The sequence below is a fragment of the Ictidomys tridecemlineatus genome, chromosome 8 (genome assembly GCF_052094955.1).
Source record: "Ictidomys tridecemlineatus isolate mIctTri1 chromosome 8, mIctTri1.hap1, whole genome shotgun sequence".
NCBI lineage: Eukaryota > Metazoa > Chordata > Mammalia > Rodentia > Sciuridae > Ictidomys > Ictidomys tridecemlineatus.
In genome coordinates, this window is record NC_135484.1 from 15,238,639 (window position 1) to 15,252,773 (window position 14,135).

General features: G+C 37.8%; 1 protein-coding gene across 6 annotated transcripts in view; it reads right to left on the reverse strand.

Annotated features, from left to right (window-relative positions):
- Plekhg1 (pleckstrin homology and RhoGEF domain containing G1) overlaps positions 1-14,135 on the reverse strand; it is a 205,232-nt gene that overhangs the window by 145,373 nt on the left and 45,724 nt on the right. For 3 of the 6 annotated variants that reach the window (XM_078018899.1, XM_078018900.1, XM_078018901.1), the window contains exon 2: positions 4,397-4,439. The gene's annotated coding sequence lies outside the window, so the exon portion shown is untranslated. Of the gene's footprint in view, positions 1-4,377; positions 4,440-14,135 lie in introns of all 6 variants that reach the window. The other 3 variants (XM_078018898.1, XM_078018903.1, XM_078018902.1) reach the window with 1 other exon arrangement.

Consider the following 14,135-nt stretch of genomic DNA (forward strand, 5'->3'; position numbering starts at 1 on the left):
CTTCAACAGGATCTAAAACCAAAATTCCTAATTTTCAATGGCAAGGACAGGACCAGAAGCTAGTCCCTCATTCCAAAGGACGTCCCTTCATGAGAAAGCAGGTATTTTCTTTTTATATTTATAATAGCTACTTCCAAAATTCAATGGTGGGACAGATATAGAATAGATATTCCCCTTTCCAAAGCATAGAATAGACATTCCCATTCCAAAAGGGAGAAAGGGCAAAAAAAAAAAAAAAAAAAAAGGTAATTTTTCCAGGAAATCCAAAACCCAGAGTGCTAAATTTCTTTTTGAATTTATATCCTTTTTCACTCATGAATATTTAGAGATCCCCCCACCCTTTACTATAACTGAAGGGTCTACAAAAAGGAGATCTTGCCCCCTGCCACTAAAAAGTGTCTCTAGTCTCTAACTCAGCATAAGGTATGCACATTTCTGAAGATTTGTTTTAGAAAAGAGATGCCCGATGCTTAGATGGATTCAAATCTACTCATTTTCCTCAATGATGTATTGTTGTGGCAGTATTGTTGCGAGTACTATATTAACACTTTTTGAGTAACGTGTTTTAGTCTTTTATATACTTTTAAAAAATCATTTTCATGACACCACCACATCAAGAAACAATCAGGGGTTTCTGGAATGGAAACCACCAAAGAAAAGTACTTCGGTGACTTTGTAAAGATTACACACTGCACTTAAGTCCCTGTCCCGTGGCACTCTGCCAAGAATTCTGCTGATGGTTGTATAATTAGCAATGTCTAGCTCAATAAGACATGTTACTTATCCACAATGTGAGTCATCAATGCTGTAGCCACTGATGAGTCCTCTATTAGCTGCTTTCCGACAAATCTATCAGCCCTGAGTAAGATGCTTCCTGCCTCCCCAGCACCCAGCAACAAGGTCACCTATAAGACCCATAAAGAGATGTATAGTGTCAACTCCTTCCCAAGCATGTCTTACCGTATTGCTTATAAAGTTCCAGGGGTAAAAAGCCCCTCTATTCCCATCCCCTAAAGCCTGTAGCTGCAAGACACTTCTAAGGAGCCACTGGGGCATCTACTGATGTGGGGAGGTCTCAGTGAGTGGTCCTCCCGCTACAAAGGACAGTACAAGTGCCTCAGACACGGACAGAAGAGAGTGATGCTCACCCCTGGGAGGAGAGCCTGACCCAATGGCACAGCCACAGGCACCGTGGATCGTGGAGCGTCACGTGCTGAGTAATGGTAAAATCTAGGGTAGAAAGCACCCAATCTTTGGCATCTTTACTAAAAAGCACTCTCCATCTCATTACTCCACTCAGGAGTGTAAGGGGCTCACCAAATGCCCGCAAAAAGAGTAGTGACCAGACACACTGGGCACCTCAGAGCCCGTAGGTACCTTGACACTTAACTGGCATCTCTGTTCAGCCATTCACCATGTGCTCTCACCAGCAGCTCTGCTGACCCTCTTTCGTTAAAGAACCAGGGTAGGGAGAACCCCGAATAGAAGACAGAATAAAATGCAGGGAGGATATTTTTCAGAAAGAAAATATATCTGTTGTCTTTTTTGTGTATGGTACTAAAAAATGTATATAGTCTTGAAGCTGAACACACACACACACACACACACACACACACACACACACACACACTGTACCAAGAGAAAAGTAATACATTTCCAATTCCCCTCAGGTGAACACATAGTGTAAAATAGTCCTACACTCCCTGATTTTTCAGAAGTTTCTGTAACTTAGAACATCTGATCTGGTGGTACTAATTAAGGTCAATTGATTCCTTCTGTTGATTTCCTCTCAATTGCTAGAATGAGGCATACTTCTCTCCAGAATTTTCTTGCTTTCCTAGCTTGGTTTGGTTAAGTGGCACCACTGGCTTTGTGATACAGCATAAGCTGGCTTGCTACCCTAGAGAAGACAGCTCAGACCCATAGCTTGTGAGTGACTGGCAGCGAGGTTCTTGTTCTACTGGGTACAATATTAACTTTTGCATACATGTCAAGACACTCGCCACCTGAGAACAAAACACTCAGCAGTCTGCTTACACACTGAAGACAATACTGGGGCATTCAGAGAAACACCTGACTTTTTCTGAAAGAGAAAATTAGTTCATTCCTCCAGCAAACTCTTGTTGAACTTCTCCTATAAATCTGTCTTTCCCTAAAGTCTATAGCACCAAACAAACCAGACAAAGGTCCTGGGCCTTGGGGAGTTTACATTTGAAAAAAAGTTATTCAGATAGGCAACGTGCTTGCTTAAATAAAAAAAAGTGACTTTCAGAAGATATTCTCCGGACAATTTATAGAGTCATTGACATTGAAGACTTAACGAAAATATTTTCTGCAAAACTAGATCATGGCTTTGAAGACAAACGAAACCAGATGAGTCACAGTTACGGAAAACGTTTACACTCAGTAAAATAGATCAGCAACTTCGGAAGAACTCCAGTTCTGTGCTCTCTCAGTAGCCAGGAGTGGCTGCTGCCCCTGTGGAACTCCCTCTGGGCAACACTTGGCCAGATGGAACCAAAGAAACCAAGTCCAGCTTTGCTTCTCTTTCCCTCATGATCTGTGACATATTGTAAAGCAAACAGAACACCCATGGGTGTCTAGAGGGAAAACTGATTTTAGGAAAACCAAATAAATAATCACAGCTCTCTAATCTAATAATGTGTTATTTTCCTCATAGATATAACCACATGTCTCTAGGGGAGCCCCTGCAGAAAAATCATCATTTTTTTTAAAAAGCCTACTTTTCTTAAATCAAACCAAGGCATGAAGATGACTGGCTCACACATGAGTATGGCACGGGGGCCGGGTCGGGGGAACTCACATCACAACTTCTGTGGGCTTTGACCTTTGTGGCCTCCTTCCTCCATTAAAAAAAAAAAAAAAAAAAAAAACCCTACTAAAAATTACATTTTACAGCTGCAGTGATATGAAGACACATGTGACGCAGGCTAGGCTAGGTTCAATATTATATTTCCATTATTATATTTCCAATATTATATTCCAATATTATATTTCCATTATTATTCATTTTTCTTTCACTTTTAAAAGTAATTAAAATTAGAACGTCTTCACAGGCCACTACAAGTATCATGATCCCTGAGCACCGTGTCTCACGGATAAGTCCGCTCTTGACCACAAACTCTTGCTTTTTAAGGTACTCAGCATTCTAGACACAAATTAAGCCAGAGAACTTATGGGACTTTCCTGCCTGTAATTAAGAACTGCAGGAGGAAAACCATTGTTTTACCAGTTAACAAAACACTGATGAACTCTGACATAAGCCGAGCAATCATAACCCCATTAAAATCCGATTTGTCTTTATAATAACTTTGAGTGCTTCAAGATTAATTCAGCGTATCCAATGGTTATGACTTCAATGGAACACAATCATTTTATCAGTTAAGCCTATTGTTGCAGTTAGTTTTTTCCTTTTGTTTTTATTTTTTAAAGAATAAAAAGGCTGGGCAAGGTGGCACATCCCTGCAATCTCTTTGACTTGGGGAGGCTGGGGTGGGAAGATGGCAAGCTGGGGGATAGTATGGGCAACTTAGTGAGACCCTTTCTCAAAACAAAACTTTCAGAAGGACTGAAGGTGTCGCTCAACGGTAAAGGGCTCCTGGGTTCAACCCCAGTACTGAAAAAAGAAATTGAAACATAAGCTGCTTTTTTTTCAGTAAGAAGTAATAACACTATGCTCACCAGACTGAGCCTCCTCCTGTATTCCTACCACAGCATTTGATACGCGATTGATCGAGCGATGTTACTTTGCCATTTGGGGTCTGGACAAATAGCTTACAATGTGGTCTGAGTATGACACTTTAGCACACTTAGGAAAGAAATGGAGTAAAATAATTGCCGTGACCAAACAAAAAAAAGATAGATCCCCTTCCTGCCTTTCCTTTTATCATTCTTTGTGGGTTTTTGAGCCCCATACCACAAAACCAGAATGAGATTTTAAATCATGAAGAAAAAGAAGTTAAAAAGGACAGACAGAACTTTTCTGGACAAAGAAAAGCATTTAAATGTCATCCACAAGAAACACTAACTTATTACCTTTTGGCTGGCCACCAGAGCCACCCTAGGGGGACTCTCCCCAGCCATGCTGAAACTTGTGCCTGTGATTTCCAAGTAAGCATTTTCTTTCTCTTTCCATCCTTCGGCAACAATGTTTGTTATTCTGTCTTGCAAAATGGTCGAAAACTATTCAAAATTTGTTTTTTTTTTCCTATTTGGAAAACAACAACAAAAACCTGCAAACAGGAAATGTTGACCTAAAGGGTATACTTCTATAATACCAAATAAACCTAAATTGTAACATATTACCTTTTTAACATGTTTCATTGTCAAGCAGCGAAAAAAGTGCAAATGACTCACTTTTGTATTTGAACCTCACCTTTTCAATGTCTTCACGCTGAGCTCTTCACAATACTCTTCACCTGTAGTAGAAACACACACAAAAAAATAAACGATTTTTTATTTAAATGTTGCTTTTCAGAATTATTTTAATAGGATATGGATAAAACATTAGGGCTAATTTTGAGTGGAAAAATAAAGATTAGCTGTAAAAGGGCAGAATTATCCCAGGAAAAAAAACCACATGTATTCTATAATAGAATTTTAGCAAGAATCATAAGAAATGAAGCGAAAACCAAAAAGACTTGTGCTTGTGGTATTAGAAAATGCCTGGCATCCGACCATCTTTGATTTTCCTTTTAAATTCCTAGAAGATTCAAAAGGCTTGAACTTTGAACACCTCTGAAAACTAAGGGCTCAACCACATCCCATAAATCAGGCAGAAGTCTCCCTAGTGAAGAGGTGAACCCCAGGCTATGAGGCTGGAAGAGGAGGGCCGATTTCTATCAGCCTCCTCGGCCTCCCTCCTTCCCTCCCCAACACAAGTCCTCCACAGTGTGGGAACAGCTTCCTAAGGCCACGGCTCTCTCCCCACAGCCCTTCATGGACTCTGTGCCATAATTCCTCCTGGGTTACATCTTTTTGCAAGGTGGTTGGAGGGTGGAGTCCATCGGGTGACACACACAACTGGTAGGACTGGGGTGGGGGGCACAGTTTTTCTGTTCACTATGTTCCAAAAGAAGGAACCACAGACGCTCCGACGATGGCAGAGTTTAAAAAGAAAAACAAATGTGCCCAGAAACTTATCAGTTGTGTCTCTTCGTAAAGTGTCTCCAAAATATTCGAGTTGATTGAAGGATGAATCCAAATTAAAACTTCAGAGTGAAAAAGTAGCTACAGCATAGCACTGAAAGCAGTTATTATTACAAAAGTAGCAGAGGGAGTAGGACTTTCAACATTTTGAAAACATATCAAATAAATATCTGATAATATCTTACTATAATAACTAGCCCCACTGAAGTCTGAAATCCTAGCTTATGTTATTAACAATGAAAGAATCAAGGAGGACTGATGGTAAAAATGAACTAATTTTATTTGCATATGGGGACTAAAAACAAAGCTGTTTGATTTATGATATCAGTAATTGATTTTTTTTAATTTTAAGAGAGAACAAAGAAATGAACTAAATATTTAAATTCTGTTAGGTTAGAAAACAACAATAAATATATGAGAAAGGCAGAAATACACAGAAAAACAGGTAAGCATATTTAGATATTTAAACAACAAAAATTGGTTCACTGAAAATTGAAATATCTCATAAACAGGTTTCTTAAAAATCTAGTCTTAAAATCTAATATGAAACTAGAATTAGTCAAAGAATATATCACAGAAATGAAACAGGGCTGGGGTTGTGGCTTAATGGTAAGGTGTTCGCCTAGCATGTGTGAGGCACTGGGTTCTATTGTCAGCACCACATACAAATAAACAAAAGTTCATCAACAACTAATAAAAATTAAAAAAAAAGAAATAAAACAGAATGAAAAACTAAGAGTGCTCTATAAAGATATTCTTGCAAATAAATGTAAACTTCTCAGTGGAAAGTTTCTAAGTTGACATTTAATTATCAAAACTGAACTAAAAACATAAAAGCTAAAAAACATACATATGGTTTACTTCAAGAATTAGATAATTCCTGAAATATATAAAGCAGTTAGGATACAGGAAAAAAAAATGAGGCTATCTAGTTTGTTTGATGAAGTTAACAGAAGCCTGATAACCAAACTGATAAGGTACAAAGATAAGTAAGATCCTGTTTGATTTAGATAAGATGTAAGAATCCTAAATAGGTATATGGAAAACCCAATTTCTAGTATATGACGCATCATTATAAAGAGGGTTTATTCTATAGTATTCTATAAATACGTAAGTAGAACTATTATGTCCTATCAATACATCACAGGAGACTTACACACGCTCATGTCTTTTTTTTTTTTTTTGGTGCTGGGGATTGGACCTGGGACGTCACACACAGTGAAGAATCTATGTAGGAGACACTTAAGAAAATATTTAGGTTAGGCCTATTACTTCCTCATGAGGGTCTTGCTGAGTTGCTTAGGGCCTCACTAAATTGCTGAGGCTGGCTTTAACTTGTGATCCTCCTGCCTCAGCCTCCAGAGCCATTGGGATTACAGGCAGGCACCATTGCATCATTTTTAATAAAAGGTCAGAAATAAAATAAGAGATACAGAAACAAACACAAAAAGAAACAGCTCATGTTCTCAGTAATATGTGGAAGCTAAAGAGTTGGTCTCAGGAAGTAGACAGTGGGATAGTGGTTCCCAGAGGCAGGGAAGCAGGATGGAGAAGGAGAGCTAATAGGTACAGGGTGAAGTTCAATAGGAGGAATAATTTTAATGTTCTGCAGCAGAGTGGGGTAACTACGGCTGACACCAATTAACTGCACATTTCAAAATAGCTAGTAGAGAGGATTTTGAATGTCCCCAACACAAAGAAAAGACCAACATCTGCGGTGATGGAAATGCTAATACCCTGGTCTGATCATTACACATTGTGCACACAAATTGAATATCACACTGTACTCTATAAATATGTATAATTTTTATACATCAATGAAATTTTTAAAATGCTCTAAAGCATAGAAAAATAAAGCCTAAAAATATAGATGCTCACTGTAATGCAGCAAAAGGCAAAGAATAGAGCAAATTACCACTGGAAACCTATAACAAATACTTAAAATAATTATTAAAAATATTTTTAAATTTATTGGAAATGGTAAAGTTCTATAAGTTGATCTGAAGCACAGCAGGTAAAAAGCAATGTTTTTTTTTTGTCAAGGAGCAGCAATACATACTCATTAATCTGATCATATTCAGAAAAATATAATCACAGGGAAGAAACTATGTAGAAGACACTAAAGAAAATATTTAGGTTAAGACTATTAAGAAAATATTTAGGTTAAGAGAAACGATGAAGAGTAAAAATGTACTTTTCAAAATTGAGGGAAAGCACTATATAGTCAGGAAATTCAATATGAGGTAAACCAATGAACTGGTATTTGGAGTCATTATCGGAATATAAGAATAGCAAGACAGATTCTATAATCAGCAATGTTCATTTATAGGTGAACAGTCGAGAACCTCAGGGCCTGTTTTGTAAATCCAATAAAGGATTTTTAGGGAAAAAAAGCACATTAAGAATATTTGATTATCTGGCTTTAAGTGAAAAATCCAGTAATGTGGCGCACTCAGGCATCACAAATAGAATTTGATGTAAAAACAAAATAAAACTTCATTCCACTTCTGAAGGTTAGGAAAATGTTATAAAATAGCCATCAATGTTCTATTTGTGCAAAGAAAATGCTGATTGCACTTTTCTGAATCACAGTGAAACAAGTCACATTTTATTGCTTTTGGCTAAAGAACAATGCTGAGCTTATAGTCTGGTGTGCAAGCGAGGTAATGTTTAAAGCAAGTTATATAAGTGAAGTGCAACTAATGTGAGTTGGAGTATAATAATAAGTAAAATGTCAGGATTGGTTTTGTAAAAAGGAGACATAGGTCCAATATAGCACCATGTCCTTTTAGCTACAGTGTCTAAAATAAGCTCTCCTTTAATTTTAGACAACAGAGTGAGGAGAGAGACTAAAAGTTTTGACAATAACTACAAGACAGAGTCTAGTTATCCCAGAATAAATGTTAACCAGATAACCCACAGAAGAGACCAACTTTATTTTTTATGTGTAGGGCAAAATATTATGTGACTCTATAGAACTAGTTTTTAATGAACTCAGTTGGGCAAGGTTTTAACAAGAAATAATATAACACCTCTACTTGCAATAATGGCTGTGCAAAGACCTAAAGCATAAACATTTTCTGTAAAGTGTCAATTAGTTGATATGTAAGAGCCCAAAGATTTGCTCATAAGCACAAGACTTTTCTTTATTTTCCTGAGTAAAACACATGAACTTCATAAAAGAAATGAACTGAGGGTAGAAATCCGTATGAATCTATCAGAAATGATAGGACAGGCCTTTGATCAGTGTGTACTGTAATAATGCCCCTCCCAAAGGAATCTATCAACATTCCTTCCATAAGTTTCTAGAAAGTATTAAGTCAGTAGTAATACAGATGGCCAAGTAGACAAAAACTAAATGAGTATTTTTGAGGGATACAAAATTTGATCAAATAAATCCCCAAAGAATCTCCATAGGGATTAGATTATTCCTTCCATCCACACCTGCCATCTTGGGGGCCACTCGACACCCATCCCTTCTCCTTTGGGAATGCAGGTAGGTAACCTGTGACTCTGGATCTTCTACAACATAAAAATTCCTTTCTTGCTTCTACCTGCCCATCTTTGAGCTGCATCATTTCATTCAGGGATCACAAGCAAGTAGTGCTGGTGAGCAGAATACAAATTGGCTTCTACTAATAATATTAGGCCAATATCCCCTGCTGCCTTAGAAGGCCAACATCCATCTACCCTCCTTCTGGCACACAGACCAGCGTTTTCCTCTCCCTTGCTCTACTCCCAGCCCAAGACCTTGGAAGCACATTAACTAGGCTAAACCATTCATCATATTTCACCCCTGTAATTACCATGAATGGTTCATGGATAGGCACACGGTCCAAACCAGACCAATTAGGCCCAGTGAGACCTAATTTGGGTTATTTTATTAGACAGGAAACAGATCTTTTCCTGCTCTTCTTACATGTGAACAAGAGAGGATTCAAAGGGTAGAGCTGCTACTGACACATGGGGCCTGAGAATGAGCCACCATGGAGGAACCTTATTCAGATCCAATTTGTGTGCTTCTGAACTGATAAAACAGGCTCCTAATACACCGCTGTGACTTGCTTTCTCCCATTCAATACTATATTGTGAAATTCCTCCATGTTGTTTTGCTAACTGTGTAGTTCATATGTTTGCATTGATGGATAGTATTTTATTGGATAATTTGTAGTATTTTTACAGTTGTGCATCGTGTAATGCTATTTTGATCAAGATGAACTATATATATGGGGTGGTCCTGTGAAATTATATTGCCTAGTAACATCACAGCCATCTTTTCTGTGTAAATAAATATATGATGTTTGCTTTATGATAAAATTGCCTCTGCCTCAGACAGAATCCCCATCACCACATGACAAATGGCTGATTATGCTCTACTACTTGGACTTTTAGATTTGTTTTCAGTTTTTTTTCCCCCATCATAATCAATGTCACACATACCCCCTATGTTCATATGTGTGAGATTCTACATTGTATTTACCTGAAGAAATTTTGGGATTGTCCATCATACACAATTGAACTTCACTGGTAACATCAAGTTTTTTCAGGAGTAATTATACCAATTTAAACTCCACCCAGAATATATAAGAACTCTTCCCTTCCATATTATGGCCAAGACTTGATACTATTAAAATTTTAATTATAGCTATTCTTAGAGGTGTGGATAGTATTACAGTGGTTTAAATTTGCATTTTCTTAATTGCTAATGAGGTTAGGCATATTTTTATGTTAATGGGTAGTACAGGCCACTCATGTTTCCCTCCCTGTGAAAAACTTGTTCGTGTATTTTAAAATATTTAGGATCTACTACATTGAAACACACATTTCTATTCTCATAGAGACCTCCAAAGACATGATCTAGAGATTTTCTTGCAAATTCAAGTCAATTTCAGTTTCTACTTTGATATCTCTAATTGGCTAACTCTTCTTTTGAATGAAACCTAGTGGGTCTGAACTACTTTAACACACACACACACACACACCCACCCCTGAATTTGAAAGAGGAGACTATGGAAAGAGGCAATCTTTCAATAGATAATATTTCTTAGTTTCCTAACCAGTACACCTACAAGTTTTATCCATAATTTGATTCAATTATGTGCTAAATGCCTTATCTGTGTCTGGCCCTCTGCCAGGGACAAATTACCAAGTGAACAAGGCCTGGTGCCTTGAAGGAATACATCTCACATTATACCATTCATGTGTTCATGAGAAAACTACATACATCCAGCAGTTTGTAATATGCACAATTGTTTTCAGTGGTTTTTTTTTAAGAGAGAGAGAAATTTTTTAATATATATATATATATTTTTTTTAGTTTTCGGTGGACACATCTTTATTTGTATGTGGTGCTGAGGATCAAACCTAGCGAGCGCTCTACCACTTGAGCCACATCCCCAGCCCCTTTCAGTGGTATTTTGACAGATATATTAGGAATAATTTGTCAAAATGAAGGTTCTACCCACTTAATCCAGATATTAAATACAAGGTTTTCATGTCCCATCAAGCCTCTGTATCTTATTTATAAATAGAATTTATAAAATGAGTGAGCTTTTAAGATAAATTCAGTGTCTAGTTTGTATCAATTTCTGGCTTCCACAGGATCATACACCATACCAGGTAGGATTAATTAAAGTTCTCCATGGATAGGTTATGCTAAGACTAAATACTTCCTAAATCTGGGCTAGATTTTATGGCAAGTTGGATGTGAGCTTTTATAAAAGAAGACCACAAGTAGACAGATGAGAACTCCATTCAACAGATTTTGATTGTTTGAACCTTAGATTTTGCCATTTCCTATTTATTTTGATTTTTTTTTTTTGTACTAGAGATTAAACCCGGGATGCTCTACCACTGAGTTACATCCCCAGTCTTTTTTTATTTTGAGACAGGAACTCACTGAGTTACAGAGTCTGACCTCAAACTTGCAGACCTCCTGCCTTAGCCTCCCCAGTCTGGGATTACAGGAGTGCACCACCATGCCTGGCTTTCCTATTTAGTTTTTTTTAAAAGAAAGTAACAGTTGGGATAATTATTTGACAAGGATTATAAATTCTGATACTTAATATTTGGCGTCCCAATGGGTGACCCCTACCTCAAATTCCCTGTATGTCCCTCTGTTTTCTTACTTACAGTAAAAAAGTCCTCTTAAATAGAACTGGAGAGTCCAACACCATCTTCCTTTATTCTTCAGTGCTGGAGGTGACAGTGGGGACAATGTGGAGTAGAGAATGCTTCCTGAGAATGACTTCCACTTACAGGTGCTTTTGGTAGCACCAGGGTTACAAAGAAAAACAGTGAGCCTCAGACTCAGACATCAGGTTCTGGAAGGAGTACGTGTCAGTGAACAGACCAGACAGGCACTAAATTACAGGTGGCTTAATGCAGCTATCAGCACTTTCCCAACTCCATTTTATTATCACTCAGGCGGCCTGTGTGGCTCAGAAAATGCACCCCAACATTTGAGCACCAATGAGTTAACCCGTGTCGCTACTAAGGATCTAGCCACAAAAAAGACTCACACAGTCCTTACCCATGTGGAACCTCTGGTCAGGGTCAGACATTGCGGATATAGCTAGAGACAGTGTCAGGAGCAACTGCAGCCACAGGGTGAGCTTTTGAAAGCATAAAAATAATATAATTCTAACATTAAAATCTTGGATATGGTAGCACACTAGTGGAGAATATGATAGGCAAAGCGAGGCTTTCTGAAGATCAAGTACAGCCCTAAGTAAGGAGAAGATTCTGTGCCTATATTCTATACATAATAAAATGGAGGAATTCACAGAAACCAATGAAGTTATCTTAGAAATATTTCATAAGCACTACCTTTTATAAATTAAAGATCTTCTTTCAATCCAGATCAATATTTTCAACCAGTGTAGAACGTGTTGACCAAACAGTGAAAAAGAGCAGTGTTAATGAACGTAAGGAAATTCCCTTAAAATGAGTTCAGCTGGCTATGGTTTTAAAAGTTGGGCTGTCTCATAAGTAAAACAGATTTGGTAAGAGAAGCAGAAGAGATCCGGTTTCTTATGTTGGGGAAAAGCTTTAAATACCTGAATTTGTATTCACCTACTTATTCAGTGGTGAAGAACAGAATTTTTTTAAAATAAGGCTTCTGTAAAAACACTACTTTTATTCAGGCAACATATGGAAAAACCTATTCCATCATTTGCAAATGTTATATTTGGAAAGGTAATTTCCTTTCAATGAGACTTTTTTTTTTTAACCTTTCCACATCAGTCAAGAAAAACAGGTTTTGACATATCAATTTTTTTTAAAGTGCATAAAGTATACTATCAAATATATCACAGAGTTTTTATTTCACATTCATCCTGAGGGTATTCCAATGAACTTTCAGGTTCAGGGGGAAAATAGGAAACCTGAGTGCGGAGGACTGGCTTCCCATGAAACATTTTACAGCGACTACCAAACCGTGGTTTTATTCATCTAGATGTTTCTCGGCATTTTGACAACCAGTACTTCCTGGAAATCTCTGGTTTTGCGATTGGGGACTGTTTTTACTTCCCAAAAGGGGAAATGTTAAAAGTGAATAATGTAACCCATGAGGAAAAGAGGGTGAGAACTGACATATTCAAAGAAAACTTGTCATTTTCAATCCGTATTTGAGCCAACTATTTTTACTTTCATGAAACTTTCCATTAGCATGCATAGTGTGTGCTTACACAGTTATTTTGCTGATCTTAAAAAGGTTCAAAACTTAATGTGATTACCAGCTCAAAAACGCCTCAGGGAGACTGAACTTCACAGATCATCCTTCCTGCAGAATGTTTTCAGTTTCTACCACGGCAAACCATTGGAATTTTCTTGCATCTGTCTTGCTGGTTTAGACTATATTAAATGTGGTTGACTGACTTTAGAGTAAATTTTATTTAGAAAGCCTCTATGTGATTTCTAACTCCACAAGCAGAGTTTTTCAGATTCTGGTTATGAGCATGTGTCACCCAGATCCTTGTGTATATATAAAAGCATACGCACTTGGTCATGTGATACTAGAGTTAAGCCCAGATAAATAGGCAGGACTCTCCTTGGGCTGGGAGAACACAATGCCTCAAATTTCATTATGAAATGGAAGGACAGAATCTACCACCATCAAATTAGTTAGAATTGTGTTTTTTTTTTTGTTTTAATTGAAATCCTCAACAACTCCAGGTATGTGATTAGCATCAGTTTCCTCATACACGCGATCACCTGTTTCTTTGTGTGCCATAGCATGCCCAATGCCCAGTACAGGGCAGTGGTTAACAAATCATCACTCAATGAATGTTATACTTAATATGTGGTATCCCCCAAAAGCTTCTGGGTGAGACAATGCAGGAAGGTGTAGAGGTAAAATGATTGGGTTATGACAGCCTTAACACAGTCAGTGAATTAAGCCCCTGATAGGGATTAACTGAGTGGTAAATGAAGGCAGGTAAGGTATGGCTGGAAGAAGTGGGTCACTGGGAGTGTGCCTTTGGGGTATATATTTTATATCTGATAAGTGGACTCTCTCTCTGCTTCCTGATTATTATATGAGCTTCTTCCCTCCGCCATACTTTTCCGCCATGATGCTCTGCCTCATTGCCTTATCTCAGGCCCCAAGGAATGGAGTTGGCTATCTATGGATGGAGACCTCCGAAAAACGTGAACTCCAAAATAAACTTTTCCTTCTCAAAAAATTGTTTTTGTCCGGTCTTTTGGTCACAGCAGTAAAAAAAGCTAATTAAAACAGTGAATAACAGAGTGAAAGGTGTTCACTGGAATTAGGGGCATGAGGTCATTGTTAACTTCTGTGAAAGCACTTTTGTGAAATTGTGAGGGCTGAAGGAGAAATGTTTCAGGGAGAGAAGCACCAGGTATCACAGACAACGTCTGAAAGAGGGGAAACTAGGAAGGGCTATAGAGGAACGGTATTCTAAGGAGGTTTAAGTGGGAGAGTCCTAATGATACGGAAGTTCCAT